We start from the raw sequence: 21,263 nt of genomic DNA on the forward strand, positions 1-21,263 counted from the left end.
TCACAAGTAAGTAAAATACAAATCACATATACACCTATTTTTTCACATACATTCGTCCATAGAGACAGACACTGATATATTCAGTCGTATATACATACACAAAACGCTCAAAAGCGTGCTATTGTGATGATATCTCGTTATGCTTAAGGCAAAATGTTCAAAACCACACAAATGTTTAACGCTCGTTCTCTAAATTGTGACGAGTCGAACGAGTAACTTTTCCACCATTTTATAGTATTAATCTGAAGCTTCAAAATGGCGGTGAGTGTAAGCTTCCGGGCGTCCCCCTTTTTCTTCAATCCGCAGGAGAAAATATAGTAAGTTATTGTTGAAATTGCTTATATCTTTCAAACCAAAAGGAATCTCAGCATACTGTTTTCGTAAAACTTTTAGAACATGATAAGACCTAAAAGTCTCTAGAACATTGTAATTGGAAAAAAATTCAAACAACAAAGTTAGAAGCAAAAAACTGAATTTACGGACATTGCCATGCGAAAGTTAAGTTTTTTCAAAAACTACAATACCTAGAGAAAAACTTTTGTTAGCAAAGTTGTTTGTAATATAATTATCTACAACTTTGCTAAAGACAACTTGGAGTTTCATGCAGAAACAAAAAAGTTACAAATTTTATTTTTGCCATAGTAGGCTATGGCTGTTGTTGCATAACACCATAATGTGAGCAATTTCAATACAAGCAATTGATTTGAAGACACAACAGTCCTAAAGTGAAGCACTTAGAAACTATTGAATTAAGTTCGCGAAATTGCTATTTTAAACCACTGTACGTTGGTGCGAACATCACCGTTATGTAGCACACGTGAAGATTATGGAATCGGTTCGGTATTATATTTCATACGGCAGCAACAGGCACCATCGTACGCTGCATGATTTTTTGAGGGGAACAGCGGTAAGCAAATTTTATGCGCGGCCAACAAAATATTTAATGCTACCGATTGTGGTGCGATCATCAGCGTTCTGTAGCACACATTTCGAGCTGAAGATTATGGAATCAATTTTTTTCAGAACTACTACTAGCACAACTACTACTAGTGTGAAATGTTCATCTATTTCTCAATAATCATTTTTACAATAACGACCAGGTCGATGTGGTCCCCGTGGTTCTGTGGTTAGCGATATCGGTCGGCTAGCTCTCCCACACGGTTGTGATATCGGGTTCGATTCCCGATCAGGTCGAGGAACTTTTCGAGCTGGAAATTTTTTCGACTCAGCACTGGGGCACGGTGTATCGTTGTACTTATCCTACAACATGCAAAATGTGCCGAAAACAATATCGATAACGAACTCTCTCAACTAATCTAGTTGATCGAGACCGCATTAGCACCCAGGCTAGCGTGCGATATTGAATTACGACCAGGGCGCACAAAAGATAAACGGTAGTGTTGCCTATGAATAGTTTATCACAGCAAGATATAACCCTCATTTCAAGAATTTTCACTGCTAAATTGAGTGATTTACCGGTTTAATTGTTTCATTTTGCCCACTCGAACACCGTTATCAGTCAAATAATACTAACGAAAATTAGTTAACCTAATAACCAGTGTGATTTTCGTATCGGGAAAGCAATAACTTTCTTCTGGTGCTTATGAAAATCATTCAGTAGTATCGAAGGTGTTTTGTTTTGTTTCTCTTGCTCTAAGCTGCGTGGCCACGCCCTAATGGCAAAAATCTATGCAAATCATCAGCGTTCTGTAGCACGAATTTCATACTGAAGATTATGGAATCGGTTTTTTTTTCAGAACAATAGATGCTTGAAGATAAGAGTTATGAGAATTTTCGCAACTAACTAGTGTAAAATTTCCATGTATTCATGCATCGTTAGTTTTACAATAACGACCATCAAATTTAAACGATAGTGTTAGCTATGGTCAGTTTATCGCAGCATATAATATATACATTTAGTCCTATGTCACCATTTCATACAACGTTTTCAATAAAGTTAAATGCAACCCCTTACCCGCGAAAAGGAGAGGATCATGCGAAGACAAATTGTTATTGTATCTTTGAGTATCGCTTAAACTCTTGATATTACATTAAACAGATTTCAAATAAGTTAATTTAACGTCGAGATAAACCCATTTTTGTATTGTAGGGAAATTGGGGCAAAATCGACACTTTGCTGACATTGTACGTAGATCAGACACCTACCATTCAATTTCCGAGACTTTTTACTCAATATAAGACATAACTTAACTACCACTTTTAGATATTGGCGTTTGAGCTCAATTTTTTCGGATTTAAGATCTGTTTTTTTTTTAAGATGGGTAAGAAGATGCTTATACTCAAACTCTTAGAATTTTAATATTTAGTCCTAAAAAAAAGTCCAAATATTGGCAGATTCACAGAAATCATAAGTCATCATCTTCAATTTCAAAATAGTAGTCCAAAATTATTCATGATATTACCCATCGCTACAACTTCTTTTGTTTCTAGCAGAACCTAAATACTGTTACGATCAAAGTGTTCGTCCTTTGAGGCTATCCACGAATCGATCCATTTTTTGATGTCTTTATTTGAAGCGGACTACTGATAGGCTAGGCCAGTGGTTCCCAACCTTTTTGGCTCCGCGCTTCCCTTTGCGAAGCACAGAGAGCTTCGTGGCCCCTGAGGAATTTCAGATACAAGTTTTGCAGTGAATTCGCAGTGCTCAGCTCAATCGCACCAATTGAAGTCGATATCGATCTCCATTGTTGCTGTCGTTCGGTTTCAACAGCTCTCAAATAACAGGTCAGTATCTACCAAATAACTACACGTATAAATTTTCGACCGAGTCGACGATGTAAAAGCGTGAGTAGCTCTAATGAATCCAATTTTCATCACCCGTCACGATGCGTTGATGTAGCCTCTTTCTTTTTTCCACCAGAGCAGTTGTTCACAGGCGAAAGAAGTTCCTTGTGTTTGAATCATTCTCAAAACATGCAATCCCCTGAGAAATGCTTGGCGGCTAAATCCTAATGCTGAGGCAAGATGTGTTTGCGTTGGGCATTATTCTTAAGCGCTATTCCCATTGCTTCCGTGCCGGGACCGGGCCGGGTCCGGACCGTGTCTGTGCCGTGTGTCGTCCATGCTTGTTTGAGATTGAGTGCATGCGAACGCATTCACACCGAAGGGTCGTGCCAAGACCGGGGTAGCGCCGAATTCCCGCCGTGCGAGAGAAAAAATACCGTTGCCAACGATATTTTGTGTTGCCCGGAGAGTGCACGGAAGGCACTCGAGTAGTTGCGTGTATGTTGTAGTGACATATTTGGCGCGGAGTGCGCTGCGGTATGAAAAAAGTCGAATTCATTCTTTCACATACACTTTGTGTGACGGTGGTCCCCGTGGTTCTGTGGTTAGCGATGTCGGTCGGCTAGCTCTCCCACACGGTTGTGATATCGGGTTCGATTCCCGATCAGGTCGAGGATCTTTTCGAGCTGGAAATTTTCTCGACTCAGCACTGGGGCACGGTGTATCGTTGTACGTATCCTATAACATGCAAAATGTGCCGAAAACAATATCGATAACGAATTCTCTCAACTAACCTAGTTGATCGAGACCGCATAAGCCCCTCAGGCTAGCGTGCGATATTGTATATTGATGTGACTTGTCATTTTTTGGGCCTTATACAGAATATATTAAAATAGGCTTCAAGTAGACAACTCATAATATTGCTATTTTTAGAACTAGGACGACACTTAAGAACTCAAAATCTGTGTCGGGTACTATTTTGAAATTAAAGATGGTGACTTATGGTTTCTGTGAATCTGCCAATATCGATGATAACTATACCTTGCAATATGCGTATACTTGGAATCAGGATGACGGCCAGAAACCAAGTATCGATAATCAATTCCATTTTTAAATTCTAGATTGCAACTTTCTGTTTCAGGAAAGCTGGGGAAAATATCCTCCATATAGCGACTAGAATTTTCTGCGAAGCTGAATAAATTTGTGGAAAGTGCTGAAATACTCTCCGAAACTATTGCTTGTGAAATCGATATTACGTCAAGAAATTCATATCTGACTCCATTTTATACCAAAATGACGACTTCTGGTTTCTGTAAAACTGAGGAAAATGTCAGAGTATTCTTCAATATTGATAGTTCCTAGTATAGGATTACGTCCAGAGACTTAGAATTTGTGTTCGTTGCCATTTTGATAATCCAAGGTTACGGTTTCTTGTTTTTGGATTTTTATTAGGGTAAGGCTGGGTACATGCAGCTAGTTTATGCTGGCAATTACAAACTCATCTATAACACGTTACATAATTTCTGTGATTATTGAAATTCAAGAATGTAATTCAGAGATTTATTATTTAGAGTGCGAACTTTCTGACTGTGTTTGTACTATGCTCAAGGATTCGGAAGTCCTACTTTCATCGAATATTTTTGTACCTCTTTGGGAGACCTTTTCTCAAAATTAGAAATATTTTGAACATCAAAAATTTGCTGCATTTTTGTCATAAAGTATTTATAATTTAATGTTTGGTTGTTTGTGCAAAATGCAATTTACAATTTTGTTAACCCCAACAATTGCTTAATTTATACTGTATTGAATTTTCAATAAATAAAAGCTTTAAAGCAGTAACAAGTGGGTCATCATAACATTATTATTCAAACAATTATATTAAGTAAGCCCACCGCGGATACAACAGTTGACATCGCGGCTTTATCTACACACATTACTACCAATGAAAACTGGCGCGCGCGTGAACAACCGCCTATTTGCCTCTCCGCGTCTCCGCTGGCTGATAGCGTGCCTAGTTACAATTTTCACCACTGCCTAGTCGTGCTCACAACAGTCAGTGGTGCCGCGTGGTGAAAATGATTCACGAAATACACACATAAGCATAAACGAGCAAATACGTGGTTGGTACCGCGCAGCTCGTGGAAAACTCAGGACACCCACTTTTGAAGGGGGCTGGGATGGAAAACCGGTGCGCGGGAAAATTCGACCGAGAATTCTCGCGCTACACCGAATCGCGCAAACGGCCGAGGCGACATTCGAAGTTTGACAGTCTAGCGAGCTGGTCGTGGAAAATCCAAATTGAAAATCGGAATTTTTTTTCGGTCGAGGTTTGTTGAGTCAGTCCTTTCTTCTTGTTCTAGGCAGTGGTTTGTTCTTCCTTCTCCGCCCCAGTGCAAGACCGTAGTTCGACGGCTAGTTCGATCGTTGGCCGTGAGCGTTTTGAGCAAACAGAGCAGCAAAAAGTCACTGTGTAACGTGTTTGTGACCGTGCCGAGTGATCGCATAGTGAAGCGCAAAGTTACGTCACGCAGCCGCGAAACCGAGCGCACAGGAACAACCGAACAGGCACACAGCTCAGCTCAGGTTTCGTGGTTTTCGGCTGGCTAAAAATAAAAATTAGCAAATATATTCGACTTTTTTCGCCGTTCCTTTATCGACGTCGGGCAGCGATCAAGTGCGGTGAAAAGCGCGAAAATTATTCAATTTTCTTGAATTATTCGAATACTTTTCGGTCATGGATTATCAGTGATGTTTTCTTCCCCCTTTTCTCTTTCTTAGCAGCAGTGTCGTTTTTTTAATACCGCTTGTGTGAAGATTTAAGTGTTGATCCCGTAGTCTGGAATTGAAGTGTGTTTTTCCCCTGGCCGTTCTGAAAATAAGGGATAAAAATTCCTTTAGTGTAATCTTGTGACTCTCTCGCAAAGCCAGTACGAGAAATTCAGTTCTGGACGCAGTTCGAATTAAATGCTTCTTGTGTAGAGAAGCAGCGCGACTGAAACGAATCCGAGACATAAATTAGCGCAGTCAGCTCAGTTCCGAAGTAGCCAACCCAACCGACGTTCGTCGCGGAGCACGAAGCTCTGTTTTCAAGGTGAGAATCAAAGTTATGCATGCAAATTTTGGCCGTCGCCTCTACACCACCTGAACCTGGTCTTATGGTAACGTGCGAGCTGCGACAGGGATTATGGTGGTGGTGGTGGTGGTGATGGTAAAACTCGGGGCAGGAGGAATGTTGTTCTTTGTCCACATGCTGCAAATTCAAACTGTATGGAGCATAAAATCGTGAGCCTCGCGATCCAATAACTTCTGCCGGGCTGCGCAGCCTGCGATGCAGGGGTTAATAACCTTTTACTCGCACAGATCTTCAACGAAATCCCTTCCTCAGGGTCTGTCGCGTATTTCTTTAGTTACCTACCCGTTTCTGGAATTTGTAATGGTGCATCGTAATGTGACTTGGATTGTTATTCGGCGCGATGAAAACCATTAAATATAATTTAGGCACTAATAATCATTCTAAATGACGCTCCATCGCTGCGGGTTACCCTAAATACAGCGATTTTCAAATCCATTTAACCCAAAAAACCACAAATGGAAATGTGTGTTAGCACTGTGCTGTTCTAATGAATTAAAAAAGCTTGTCGATTTATATGTTAGGATGCTGGTTGGGGATTTACCACAAGAAGGGGTGTTTCTCATTATAAGGCGCACGTGGTTCGTCGTGCTGAAGACTGGCAGGAAGGCAGGCAGAAACAGAGAATACGAGAAGGCGATTTAAGAATTGGGATCCAGAACCAGTTTAATGATCGGTGGTCGTAAAAAAAACACCAGGGTTGTCGTCCGTGAGGTGATGATGTGTTTTTGATGAGTTTATAGAAATCTACTGCTACATTTCTACAATACAATTTAAAAGGAGTTGATTGATTTCTGCCGGAAAATTGCGATATATGATTGTGATATATCTGACTGTTTTCTTAAGTTTGTTTAAAAAACTTACTGGCCATAAATTAAGTTTTTGCTTGTAGATGAAATTCATTGTTTGGTTTTATGTTAATCGATGATGCAGAAGAAATAAATCATTCTGGAGTCAAAATGATCTAGGAAAAACTAATGATATACATATATATATATATATATATATATATATATATATATATATATATATATATATATATATATATATATATATATATATATATATATATATATATATATATATATATATATATATATATATATATATATATATATATATATATATATATATATATATATATAATATGAAACCATTCCAACGTAATTGAGTTTGTAAATCATCGGAGCCATAAACGGAAACTATACAGTGATAAGTCTCAGGAAAATGCGGTCCATTCTTACATAATCTGAATGGAAAAGCTTATAAACATAAAACATTGGATTATACACGTGGCTATCCAATGATCAGTTTGGAAAAATATAACAATGATGATTTCACAAACATAGGGTAGAATTACCTTGGATGAACCACTTCCTTTAATGGACCATCCTTACGAAAAACGGTTTAGTCAATTGGAACACACAAACCTTTCTCGTGATTCTGATGCCGATTAACTGGATACCGATGAAAAGTTTTCCGAAATCCGATCGAGTTTTCGCAAAAGTTTAGTTAATCTGTCCACTAAAGGACGTGGTCCATCCAAGGTAGTTTTACCCTATTATGTGTTGTCACAAAAAAAAACTTGAGACTAGTATCTTCCCTTCGGATGATGTAATCTGCAAACTAAACCTTTCATTGGATACCTGGCTACTTCCTTGCAATCGCCAGGAAAGGGGGTGTAGGATTTTTTTTCCTGCTGGGTGCATTTTCCTCTACGACCAGTTATTAGATCCATAGTAGCGGGACCCTAGTTCAACGCAATTTTCATCAATCAGTCGAACAAAAATCCGATTCTGCCATCTCTATCATGGGCAACTCCATTGGTTAACTAGTTTATCTGCCAGTAGACTGCGGGTGACACTGCAAGCGTGCCTAATTTACGGGCAATTTTTTCATATTTGGTCCAAAAAACTTCGAAAATAAAATGTTACTTATTCTACTCAAAATCCGCTGACTCCACTCTTCCAGATACCAGGAGAACTTGTGCTTTGAGCATTATTAATTACATCAATATTACCCGAACAAAATGCTTGTGAACGTCACTATCGCAAACTTCGTGACTTCGTACACCCACGGAAAACAACTTTAACCATGGAAGTGAATCGTACCGTACATTGAACACACGATTGTGTAGACAATATGTTACTAACATACCGAAGAACCTTCGCCGAAACCCAAAAAATTTTTTGAAAGTTCGTTAAAACAAAGCAAAAGATCAATGATAGAATATCAGCAAAAGTTTTTTAGATAATAAATCAACTATTAAGACTCTAATGACATGTGAATTGTTTGCTGATCACTTTTATGGTACCTATTCATAATATAACCATGGCCACTGTTGAAGAAGTTGTACCACCGCTTCTGATGTCCCAATGAAAATTATTTCGACTGATGTTCCTGAGATTACCGGGGAATCGCTACTAAAGGCTGCAAAACGGCTGAAGACATCCAATGCTCCTAGACCTGCTCTGCCGTGAGATGGCATTGTGACGTAGATCCATTCGATCATCATTTCTTGCATTTAACGTAATAGGAAAAAATTCCGAACAAACTTTAAATTCCAAATTAAAATCTTGCTCAACTTATTTTCCTATAATTGTTTGATTTTTCAAGTAATGTAACTCATTAGCAAACCTCCTAGGAGAACCTCAGCTCCACATCGCGCTGGTTTCCTGATCCTCTGGGGTACCTGCTTCCTGGCTTCCTGAATTTCGGAGGTTTCAATTGTTTTGAGCTCCTTCTTGATTTTTCTATCAATCAACCGACGTTTTTTGCTCTGTAACCTTTATGGTAGACCATTCGCTTCAAATTTGCTCAGAAAGTTTCAATAGACTGCAGCAGTGGCACATTTTGAGGATTATATTCTTCGGAATAAACCAGATATTGCCTTGCAGCAAATCCGCACAATGCAAGGTCTGGCCAAAACACTACTTTGTCATTTTTATGGTACTTATACTCTAAGTTTTAAACCCATTCCATGCACATTAGGCTGTCCCAGAAAAAACTCGAAGTTGAAAAAGTCAAGGTGCTCAGTCCTAAATTAAACGATAATGTTATATATAGCATTTTTGTAGAACATTTCGACTGCCTAAAAAATTGTTTTCAGGTTGCCCAAACGTGATTTATGAAAAAAATGGCTTTTTCAAGCTGGAAAACCACTCTTCTGCATTTTTATCAAACCTGTTCGATTCCTTAATTTTTCCATATGTTTTTTTTATTTTCGTGGGGTTGTTTTTGAATATTTTACATGGTTTGGTTCAGCATCGCATTCAATTATTTGACTCACAGAGCCCATTGAACATTACTAGCTATTATTATTATTAGCTAACATTATTACTATTATTTCATCAAATACCGAACGTGACATTCACAGGTGTCTTTCGAATCGAACCAGACACCAAAGATAATTATATACCAAACCTGAGAAATCGTTTCACCCATTAACTGTATGTGGAGCTGAGCAGGCTCGCGCTTCCTAGAAAAAACTACTATCTCAGTCTTCTCCGGAGAGAATTCAATACCTAGCTGTGAAGCCCAAGCAGACAAATTGTCCAAGGTATCTTGAAATGGTCCTTGCAAATCGGGAGCTTTGGCTCCTGTAACAGAGATTACACTGTCGTCTGCAAGTTGTCTTATCGTGCATGAATTTGCCAGACATGCGTCAATGTCATTCACATAAAAATTGTAAAGGAGGGGGCTTGAGTATCTGATAGTAGACCGTTTGATTCGACCCAATGGTCTAAACGACGGAGTATCATTTTCTCCATCAGTTGGTTTTCCCGGTTTTTGGATGGCGATCACCTTTACTTGCCTCCAATCCCGCGGTACAATATTTTGCTCCAGGAACTTATTGAACAAGTTCAACAAGCGCCTCTTGGCATTCAAGTACTGGCTGTGTTAGTGTACACTAGACTAGACTAGAAGTTCAACAAGCGCCTCTTGGCATTGCCGGGTAGATTCTACAACAAGTTGAATTTGATTCTATCTAACCCAGGCGCGTTATTGTTACAGGACAGGAGGGCAACTGAAAATTCTGCCATCGTAAAAGGTGATTCTATCGCGTCGTGACCCGGAGACGTATCGCGAACAAAGTTTTGCGCAGGAACAGAGTCCGGACATACCTTCCTGGCAAAATCAAATATCCACCGACTTGAAGACTCCTCGCTTTCGTTGACCGTTATACGATTTCGCATTCTTCGGGCTGTGTTCCAAAGAATGTTCATCGATGTCTATCTCGACGTTTCGTTAACGAACTGACGCCAATATTCGCGTTTCTTTGCTCGGACCAAGCTTTCAAACCTGGTCTCAAGCTCCAAATACCGCTTAAAGTCGTCGGGTTTACGTTTCACCCGAAAGAACTTAAACGCGTCGGATTTTTCCGTGTAGACATCGGAGCACTCTTTGTCCCACCACGGAGTGGGAGGCCGTTCTTTGATAGTCACGCTGGGATATTTCTTCGTTTAGGCTTGCAACGCGGCGTCGAGAATCAAGCCCGCAAGGAGGTTGTATTCTTCAAGTGGTGGGTGATATTGAATCGACTCGACAGCTTCTGAAATCATTTCCTCGTATAACTTCCAATCGATATTCCGTGTGAGGTCATACGAAATATCAACTGATCGCGTGCGAGTTGAACCATTATCAATTGAAATTTGAATAGGCAAATGATCGCTACCGCGGGGATCAAGGATTACCTTCCATATGCAATCCAACCGTAGCGATGTTGAACATAAAGATAAATCTAAAGCACTGGGGCGCGCTGGAGGTTTCGGAACGCGTGTAATGTCCCCGTTGTTTAATATTGTCATGTCGAAGTCGTCGCAGTGGTTATAGATCAAAGAGGAACGGTTATCATCAGAAGGGGAACCCCAAGCCACGCCGTGAGAGTTAAAATCCCCCAAAATGAAACGTGGGGAGGGAAGATGTTCTATTAAATCAAAGAGCAGCCGTTGCCCTACCTGTGCTCTGGGAGGAATATGTATTGAGGCCATACAAAGCTCTTTACCTTGTATTGTCATTTGACATGCGACAGCTTCGACGCCTGGGACCGAGAGGAGGTTAACACGATAGAAAGAATCCGTAAGGGGTGTCTCGGTCAAGGAGAATTATATTAAAATCATGGAAGTTAAGATCTACATTTGAACTGAGTCAAGTTTCACAAAGGGAGAATGCATCGCATTTATGCTTATTAATCAACACTTTAAATTAATCAATTTTGGGGATGATACTTCTACAATTCCACTGTAAAATAGAGAAAGAATCCTTCATCTCAGCCTATGAATTAGCCATCGAAGGATACGATCGCTGCAAGGAGGGGCCATTTAGCAGTCACCTGCTTCAAAAACGTTTTAACTGTTGGTAGAAATACCAGCAGAAGACTTTCAAGAGGATCAGTTATGTTGAAATTTTCAAAAATCAAGTCCACAATATTTGAAAACTTCAGCAGTCCAAATTCTGGCTGAATCTTGGACGAAAAAGAAGGAACAGTTGGGTTTTTTGATGTTCCTGCAAGTGCCGGAAACCCCTTACTTGAATTCAATTTTGCCAATCCCGGAGGAGTTTGCTTCGGATATCACTTCATTATTTCACATGGAGACCTTCTCTGTTCTTTCCTAGGAAGCCTAGGGGAAGAAAGGTTTTTTCTCTTCCTAGATTTCCCGGGTTCAACAAAAGAAGATTCCCCAACTGAATCGTCAGAATCAGACACATCGGATGACAAGACCTCAAAAAGATTTGGGGAAACCAGTTTGAGCATTTTTTGCGAAAGTGCGCTTAGAGTGCTCTTTCAGAGACCGCTTGATCTTCTCTTGGCTTTGTTTGTACGCGGGACATGCAGACAGCTCATGCGGAGTCTGCCCACAATAAAGACACTTTTCAGCACCCTCATTACAGGCGTCGTCCGCATGTCACAACGTGCTCTATTGCCGCAGTGAGAGGCCGTATGGCTCAACTGTTTGCACTTAAGGCAATTCATTACCCGCGGTACAAACAAGCGCACGGGTAGACGCATCTTGTTCACGAGCACATAGCTCGGCAGAGCAGACCCGGCGAAAGTCACGCGAAAAGAGTCTGATGGGGTGTAATTTTTTACACCCTTGTCGAGCGATACTAAATGTAATTGCTTACATTCGAGTGTCTTGACTGGTTTAAGGCTGGAATCCTTGAAGATGCCTTCTCCAGCCTTCAACAGGTCCTCGACGGTCCGACTCGATTCGCTGACCACACAGTCAATCTCAACTACGCGAGCTGGAATGTACACGTAGTACTCCCGCGTGAAGAGCTCACAAGCAGCAATCTCGTTTGCTTGCTTGAGGTCGGACAACAAAACACGCAGTTTATTCGGGCGTACTTTGGTTATTTCAGTCACGGCTGTAAACCGTGCCAAATCTCTACATATTTGCATTGTGTTCAATGCTTTCACTTTCGGCCGGAAAAATACAGCCCCAATACCAGCTTTGCCCTCCGGATACTGCTTAAGCCGATAAGTAGCTTCCTGCGGGGTTCCATTCTTAACCCTTGGAACTTTGTATCCAGGAGGGCTAGGCGGTAGAACGAGCGGATTTTCATCCCCGCGTTCGTCGTCCATGTTGGACGCGTAAGCCACACACGCAAAATGCCAATCAACAAATAATATTGTAGAAAAAAAAACCAAGAAAAAAAAACTACTTATCTTCTGCAGCCGCTCTCCACCGCAATCAGCGCACAGGCGATGCCAATCTCCAGTCCTTCACACAAGAGTCCGGTAGCAAAAGCTGCAGCCGTTCCAGCCACACAGCAGCACCAATACAGCCAAACAGCAGTGCGTCGGGTACTGCCCAAGTAACATTCAGAATGCTTCAAGAATTTATTCTGGTTTTGTTTTTGTTTCAAGTTGGCTTGCATGAAAACCTTCGATTGTAAGTAGATTTTATTTGATAGTCATGGAATATGTTCTGCAAATAGGCTTTACAAACCACCATATGTCTACCATAATACAACGTAGCCTCACAGTTTTAAAAACGGTCATAAATTTGTTTTATATTGACTTTCATAACAACCAAATGAAAACAAAAATACATAACCCGTGGAGTTGTATGATAGTCCTTCTTAAAGCTAAGATAAATTTTCTAGTTGTAATTTCCTTTTGAATAGAATTTGTTATGGCAACCCCGCCAAGTAGGTTATTATTGTGGGCTGAATAAAACTTCATGATCGGAACATAGCCAGACGAATGCTATGATAGGTTGACTTAGGTTATGATATGCTATGTTCTGATCAAATTATAAGAATTTGTTATGACGAAGATTTTATATTCGCCCGGGGTTAGGGGAACTGAATTTCAATTAAATATTCATTTCCTACCGAATTCCTGCGGCGCTTATCATTTGCGATGGAATTCGTGGCCGGTTTCACCATAAATATTTTATGGCATGTGTTTTCTCATGCACGAAAACAATTAAAAGGCAACAATATATTCATTAATCAGTCAAGATGGAAATAAGAATTTACACAATTTTGTTTTCGCGACACAGCTGGAAAAAAACCCCTGTCATAAAGAAATAAAGCCAAGATAAAATTCAATACATCACACTTAATTTGGTGAATATATCTCAGTTAAAATTTCGAGGCCATTATGTGGTAAGTAAATCGGGTTGTATAAAACATCTGGTCCTATGTTGGAGCGTATACGAAGTTTTGATGACTGCAATAAAGCTGGGCCAACTAGCCATAACACATGTTTGTAGCTGTTGTAAGTAGGTTGTTCGCATGGTCGGCATTGAAGGTTTTATTTTTTAGTTGTATCATATACTAAACAACTTTGATATAACCAATTTTGTTACTTTGGTGGATCTCTCACAGTAGCGACACAACGCACAGTCTGGGGCGTACGGTAGCAAAAGGCGATGATACGTTCCTTTGTCTTTAATAGACGACGGCAACGAGCAGCAGTTCACACGCGATACAATGCACGGTGACCTTGAAGGCGGATTACTGGTCGGCACTGTCGAGATCGAAATAAAATTGCGACCGAATACGACGAGAGCACAACTCGGAATGAGAACGGGTTGTGAATGTTGGTGATCAAACTGTCAACATACCAACATAGTCACATGCTACATGTTGTAATCTCCTCAAATAAAAGCATTTCTATATAATAAACACACACAAGCTTACGTATTGTGTGAAGTGATCAAACTGTCAACATTCAAATTGATTTCACTTCGTCATGTGTAAACAATCAATGCTTATAGAATTGCGTAAATAAAAGTTTTACTGAATAATGCAACTATCTCAAAAGTGTTTAAGTTAGAAGTAAGTTAACAACACTAAAAACTTTATGCACACTAGCAGCACATTAAAAAAAATCCGAACTAAACTGTTTGCCAACCAGAAACTCTTGATCTTTAGACTAACTTTGCTGAAAATCGCAACTCTCTAAATGATGGGATTATTGAGCTAAACTGAATTCGAAACGCTCAAAACTAAATGTACACTAGCGCTGCGTTGCGGCTGAATTCCGCACTATACAAGCCCTAACTACAAGCCCTTGATTTCCTGAGCAAACTTTGCTGAAGACGGCAACTCGCTAGGTTTCCAGAATCAAGAGATAGAGTTATAAATCAAAAGATAGAGTTATAAATCTGTCCATTTTAAGTGATGCTAAACTTTTCGAGGTGTTGCAATATTCAAACTGGGTGTTGCAATACTCAGTAAAGCGAGTCCAAACTTATGACGGGTAGTGTATATTGCAGCCATTCAGAAGCCACAGATGGAAACTGCTTAACCCGTAAAGACCCGGGACGGAACTTGTTTTTTGAAAATGCTCGTTCTCAGCACTGGAACAGCCGATTTGGGAAAACTTAAAATTTTATTCAAGGGGAATAGTTGCTCTAAGTTTTAGTACAGGTGCCACCCGTGTGGACCCCTCCCCGTTTTAGTGAGACGCAAATATGTCTGTATTTTTTTTTTATTTTTCAAACAGATTGAGCAAACACTGGGAATTTTGATACGTATCAATTGCTCCATGTTTCAAATCATGTCAGGTAAATGAAATATGGTATGTAAGAGTGAATTTTGGAGTTTCTAAATTATTTCAGTACAAAACACAAAAAACTACGTATTTCCATAAAACATAAAATGAGACAATCGTTCTTCAAATTTTAAGCTCTACATTTTTGAAGTAAGGTCTCCTGAATCAATACGCGATGAAATATTTATTTGAGCATGCAAATATTTTGAGAAAAACGAGTTTAAATTCACTAAAGTACGTATTTTCATGGAAACCTGATTTTCTCAGTCTCCCACGGTAGGTTTCTAGAGTAACGTCTTCTGAATCCAATAATGCTGAAAGATTTATTCTAGTATGCACAGATTTAGAGAGAAACGAATTTGAAGTCACTAAAGTACGAGTTCTTATGAAAACTTGATTGACACCCTTCGTGATCGATTTTTGTAGCTATTTCCCGGGAAATCGATCCCGGGATTGCAAAGATCAATTTCACTTTGGATATGTTATGATGTTACACCAAAATTTTGATTATTTTGTTATAATATGCTTCCAAATGGGTTTTAATAAAACCAATAAGACCTTCGGCTAAAAATATCACTGATTTTTTCAATTTTTTTATCTGCACATTACGATATAATCAAGTAAGAGTCCTGACATAACAGAATCCGGGCAAGGTTGATTCCATAGAAAAAGTCAATTAAAGACAGAAATTAATGACAGAAAAAATTGTAATTGAAATTGGAAAATATGTTGAGTTTTCCACGCGCCCGCGTGGATTGATTTAGGTTGAAAGTTTGTAAACAGCCACTCATATTTTTAAACAGAAGTCATTTACTCACACCCAACTAGGCAACTCTTTTACTAATTCCAGTACTAGCAGTATTTATCTATTTTCGCAACAAACAAACAAACCAAACAGTCAGTCAGATGTCCAATTTGCAAAGTCACCCCTGTGTTGCTGCCACAGCGTGCAAATCAAAATAAAATTGTGCTCCGTGCAAAACAAAACTTCTTCCTTTCGCGGAGGTGTCCATGTCGGGGCGATCGTTTGGCTGGGACGTAAATACGGAGCGAGGAGCGAACACAACTGGGAAATGGGTAAAAACTCGTTTCTGCTTCCCCAAGTGACCAGTTCTGCCGGACGGAAGAAGTTAGTGTGTTGAGGTGAAGGAGGCAAGCGTTACTGATGCAGCAAAAAAAAACGACTTCAACATAGAAATCGAAATCTGGAGGCGCAACTATGAAAGTGAGAATGTTCTATCCTCACCTTACCACCACTTCGAAGGCATCTTCGTCAACGGACACCTCACGGGTTTGATGCTTCAGGTCATGAAACGGCGAGCAGTGCCAGTGGCAGACAGAGGAAACACCTTCGGGTGTGAATTGACTAAACGTACTTGAAACAACTGCGCAAACATCGACCCCAGGTATGCGTTTTGCATCTGACCGTCACCGCGTCTGCTGCTGGACTTCCTAACGATAACAGCACGAACTGGCGAGCGATAAACGGTGCTGAAAATAAATTCGTTTACCAACAAGGCTGGTTTTGTTAATGTAGGGGTTTTTTCGTTTATCAGTAATTCGGTATATAGTTTTAGTGAAAAAAATACAGATAACGGTTTAATTGCACGAAAAGATAGTAGTTACGATTAGGAGACCAACCTTTTTTCTGACCAAAGCGTGAAAAATAACACAGTGCAACAAAAATTGACTTTTTTTTTTCCTTGGCTTCTATTAATAATTTTTTGTGTATTTTTATGCAAAACTGAATTTCCCCGAGTTTGAACATATTTCAACTTAAGGGGCAACAATGGCGACATTTTGAATTTTTGAGAAACCGGTAATTTTTGATGTTTTTTCGACGCCATTTTGTTTGACGACCAAATATCAAAATTCTAAGAGTTTGTCCACATATTAGCATCTTTTTACCCATTTTTTGAAAAAAAAAACAAATCTTAAATCGGACAAAAACTGAGCTCAAAACGGTGATTCTACGAAACCGGTTTTGACATAGTTTTAGTATATTTCACAAAGCAAAATAATATTGATTATTTCTGAGCATTAAGGCGTCGTACACAAATTACGAAACGCATGAAGGAGGGGGAGGGGGGTTGAGTCTGCGTTACTTATTGTTACGTACGGAGGAGGGGGGGGGGTAGTAGAGACAGTTACGTAACTGTGATGTTTGCTCGAAATTGAAAATTTCGGAGGGGGATGTCGAACGTTACCTATCGTTACATAGAGGGTTGGAGGGTGTCTGAAATCTAGATTTTTAGCGTTACATAATTTGTGTACGACGCCTAATGGTAATTCGCTAATATCTTAAAGTGGTAGTCAAATTATATCTTATTTTGAATGAAAAAGTCTCAGAAATCGAATGGTAGGTGTCTGATCTACGTAAAATATCAGCAATTTTGAATTTATGTTTAAGTGCATAGCACCATTTTCATTGCACGATAGTGGTATTTTTCTGAAAGTACAGTTTATCAACAACAACAAAATTCGTTTGATTTTGAGATATACCAATTATTGCTGGAGTAATGGCCGTTTCCCCGAAACGCTATTTTTTCGCAGAGGCTTGCGGTGATCCTGATAAAGACTCAGCGAGTCAACCGAAATCAAAAAACTCATATTATTTCATTAGTTTAGAAGTGTGATGTGTCCTTGAACGATCGCTTTTATGAGTATTTTGTTTTCAGTGCAAACGGGAGTCATTTTTCGGAAAACACTATTCCGAGATAATCGCGTGTAAAGTTTCAAGTATAGCTCATGCGGCCGTGGCGAGGCGCGCTACAAATCGCTCCAACTTTCTTCTGATGGCTCAGATCTTTATGAGAATTTGTGAATGTGTTCTCCAGATGTTGTTTTAGAAGATAATGCAATAATTTTTTTTTTGCGTTTTTTGAAAACGAAAAAGGTATATGACCCTTTAATAAAATTTTACATTAGGAACGTTAATTTTCGAGGGTCAAAATACCTAAGTTTTAAGCGCTTTGAGGCACCACTAATCATGTCTGATTAAGCAGAAATTTCGCAGAGGTCATTATTTTGGGCAAATAAACAAAATGCACATGGTCGTTTCTTTAAATTCGATGATGATGTTTTTTTCCATACAAAGCATTCACAGTGTTTTATTTTGCTGATTTCGTGCTCAAAATTAGTAGCGTCCTTAAATTTGACTTTAGTGATATACTTTATTTGGAGCAGTTTCTTTGTATGTTTTTGCGCTTCATTCATAATGGACGATTGATTAATTCACCTGGAAGTGATATGAAAATTTTTCTTTCAGGACAATGAGATAGACACCAAGTGTCTTCGAGAAAGTTGTGGAAAATATTTCCACTAGCATTTTTGTTGAAGGTATTTATTCTATCGCTTACGTTGAAAAAAAATAAAAAATTTTATATACAAAGTTCACTCAAATCATAATTTTTAATATACCTTTTTGCTGAATTTTCTACATGTTTTATGTCTTCTGCAAAATTATAAGCCAAAAATAAAAACATATTTTTGCTGAACATTTGATCTAGCTATAGTTCGAAATAAAAAAGTTATTCGACCAGTAACGGTTTTTCGAAGGTTAGTTTAACTTTAAATTACTCACTTGCACGCAAAAATACGCAGATAACTACTTGATATTCTGGAAGCACGTCTATTCTACTTCCAAAAGAATATAAAATCATTTAGTTTTTAAATAGTTTATTTGACACGGCACGATACAATTTATGTTTAACTGAGCCAAGTACATTTTTTTTAAATTCTAAATTAGCAGGGAAAAGAAGGAGGCCTTTTTTTATTCTCGCGGCCGACTACTACGGATTTAAGGTGAGAGGAGGGGTGTTACAATTTTGTTTTTAACTATTTTATATTACAGAATGTATTCATTTGTACGTGGCTAACCAGTGATGTTCTATTTGAGCAGTTTTGGTCTGAGGTGTCTGCGTAAACATAGAGATGCCGAGTCTTCGTTTTAGTGTCTCCAGCCGGGTGTATCATTCTCTTTCAGTTTGTGACAGAAATTGTATTCTAGCAAATAGATAAAAGAAATCAAATTTTAATGCCAGCATTTTTTATAAGCCCGTATAGCTGTGTCATGTACTGGAGATCACCGCTTCCCAGAATGTCTCTAACGGGTACGTTCGGTTGTTTTCCTCGGGCCCGAAGGGAATCTATAAGCTCGGACCTAACACCACAGTATTCGGTACACGACCAAACAACATGCTCGATGTCATGGTAGCCATCGCCACAAACGCAGTGATTACTGTCTACAAGCCCTATACGAAAGAGATGCGTGTTTAACGTGTAGTGATTGGACATAAGTCTGGACATCACGCGAATGAAGTCCCGACCTACATCCAACCCCTTGAACCATGCTTTCGTCGATACCTTAGGAAAAATGGAATGTAGCCACCGTCCCAGTTCATCTGAGTTCCATGATGATTGCCAACTGTTGAGTGTTCTCTGACGCAAAATGCTATAAAATTCATCATAAGCAATTGGTCTTACATAAATATCGCCATCAATAGCACCCACCTTAGCTAAAGCGTCAGCCTTTTCATTGCCCGGAATGGAACAATGAGAAGGGACCCACGCTAAGGTAACCCGGTAATTTTTATCTGTTAAAGCACTTCAAAACCGCCGAATTTTCCCCAGAAAATACGGGGTGTGCTTCACAGTCTTCATCGATCGCAGAGCCTTAATGGCACTGAGACTGTCTGTGAAGATGAAGTAGTGGTCTATGGGCAGGGTTTCGATGATCCCAAGAGAGTACTGAATGGCAGCAAGTTCTGCGACGTACACGGAAGCAGGAGCATCGAGTTTGTAGGAGGCGGTAAAATTTTCGTGGAAAACACCGAAACCAGTTGACTCATCTAGACTAGATCCGTCAGTGTAAAACCTTTTATCATAACTAACATGTTTAAACTTATTGGAAAAAATCTTAGGGATCTCTTGGGGTCGCAATTGATCCGGGATACCAGAAATGTCTTGTTGCATGGTGGTGTCGAAGAATATAGCATTATTAGAAGTATCTAAAAGTGCGACATTGGAGGAATCGTATGAAGAAGGAATAATATCTTGAGCCATATAGTCGAAATATAAAGTCATAAATCTGGATTGAGATTGAAGTTCGACCAACCTCTCGAAATTTTCAATTACTAATGGGTTCATAACTGTGCATCGAATTAGCAACCGGTAAGAGAGATTCCAAAAACGATGTTTCAACGGAAGAATACCCGCTAGCACTTCAAGACTCATCGTATGGGTCGACTGCATGCAACCTAAGGCAATACGCAAACAACGATATTGTATTCGTTCCAGTTTGATCAAATGTGTGTTTGCTGCGGAGCGGAAGCAGAAACACCCGTACTCAATGACAGACAATATCGTTGTTTGGTAAAGCCTTAGAAGGTCTCCTGGGCTCCCCACCAGGTTCCGGTAATCGTACGAAGAAAATTAATCCTCTGTTGGCATTTTCGTGTCAGATACCTAACATGGCAAGCCCAGGTGCATTTAGAGTCGAACCAGACCCCGAGATATTTAGCGACTAAAGCCTGAGTGATTGTTTTACCCGTTAGTAGGAGCTGCAGCTGAGCTGGGTTATGCTTCCTAGAAAAAACGACCAGCTCAGTTTTCTCCGGAGAGAATTCGATACCCAGCTTAAGAGCCCATTCAGACAAATTGTCTAAGGTATCTTCCAATGGTCCTTGCAGATCGTTAGCCTCGCTTCCAGTAATGGATACAACGCTATCGTCTGCAAGTTGCCGTAGCGTGCATGAATTTGCAAGACATTTATCGATGTCATTGACGTAAAAATTATATAAGAGAGGGCTTAAACATGAGCCCTGGGGAAGGCCCATGTAACTAATTCGGGAAGTTGTCGAATCACCATGTGAGAAATACATTTGCTTTTCTGACAACAAATTGAGCAAAAAATTATTCAAATTTGGTGAAAGTCCCTGCGAATGAAGTTTCTCGGTTAAAACTTCAACAGAGACAGAGTCAAAAGCCCCCTTAATGTCCAAGAATGCAGAAGCCATTTGCTCTTTTCGGGTTTTTTTTTGCAGAGTCGGGTAGATTCTTCAACAAGTTGAATTTTATTCTATCCAACCCTGGAGCTTTATTGTTGCACGAGAGGAGAGCCATTGAAAATTCCAACATCGAAAATGGAGGCTCTTCCGTAGCTACTAAAAACGCGTCGCGAAAGGTCTTCTGTTCGGGGACAGAGTCCGGACAGATCTTTTTGGCGAAATCGAGTATCCAGCGATCTGAATACTCCTCGGACTCATTCGAAACGTTACGATTCCGCATGCGCCTGGCGGTATTCCATAGAGTGCTCATCACTGTTTCCCTCGACAACGCGTTCACAAACCGCCGCCAGTATCCGCGTTTTTTTGCTTT

At 39.7% G+C, this 21,263-nt stretch overlaps 1 protein-coding gene across 16 annotated transcripts in view; it reads left to right on the plus strand.

The window, feature by feature from the left end:
- Positions 1-21,263, plus strand: part of LOC129722665 (PDZ and LIM domain protein Zasp-like) — a 196,738-nt gene that overhangs the window by 6,180 nt on the left and 169,295 nt on the right. For 13 of the 16 annotated variants that reach the window (XM_055676286.1, XM_055676301.1, XM_055676303.1 and 10 more), the window contains exon 1: positions 5,001-5,836. The exons of 1 other annotated variant lie outside the window; for it this stretch is intronic. The gene's annotated coding sequence lies outside the window, so the exon portion shown is untranslated. Of the gene's footprint in view, positions 1-4,979; positions 5,837-21,263 lie in introns of those variants that run through there. 2 more of the 16 variants (XM_055676288.1, XM_055676287.1) reach the window with 2 other exon arrangements.

This window comes from Wyeomyia smithii, chromosome 2, assembly GCF_029784165.1.
Source record: "Wyeomyia smithii strain HCP4-BCI-WySm-NY-G18 chromosome 2, ASM2978416v1, whole genome shotgun sequence".
NCBI lineage: Eukaryota > Metazoa > Arthropoda > Insecta > Diptera > Culicidae > Wyeomyia > Wyeomyia smithii.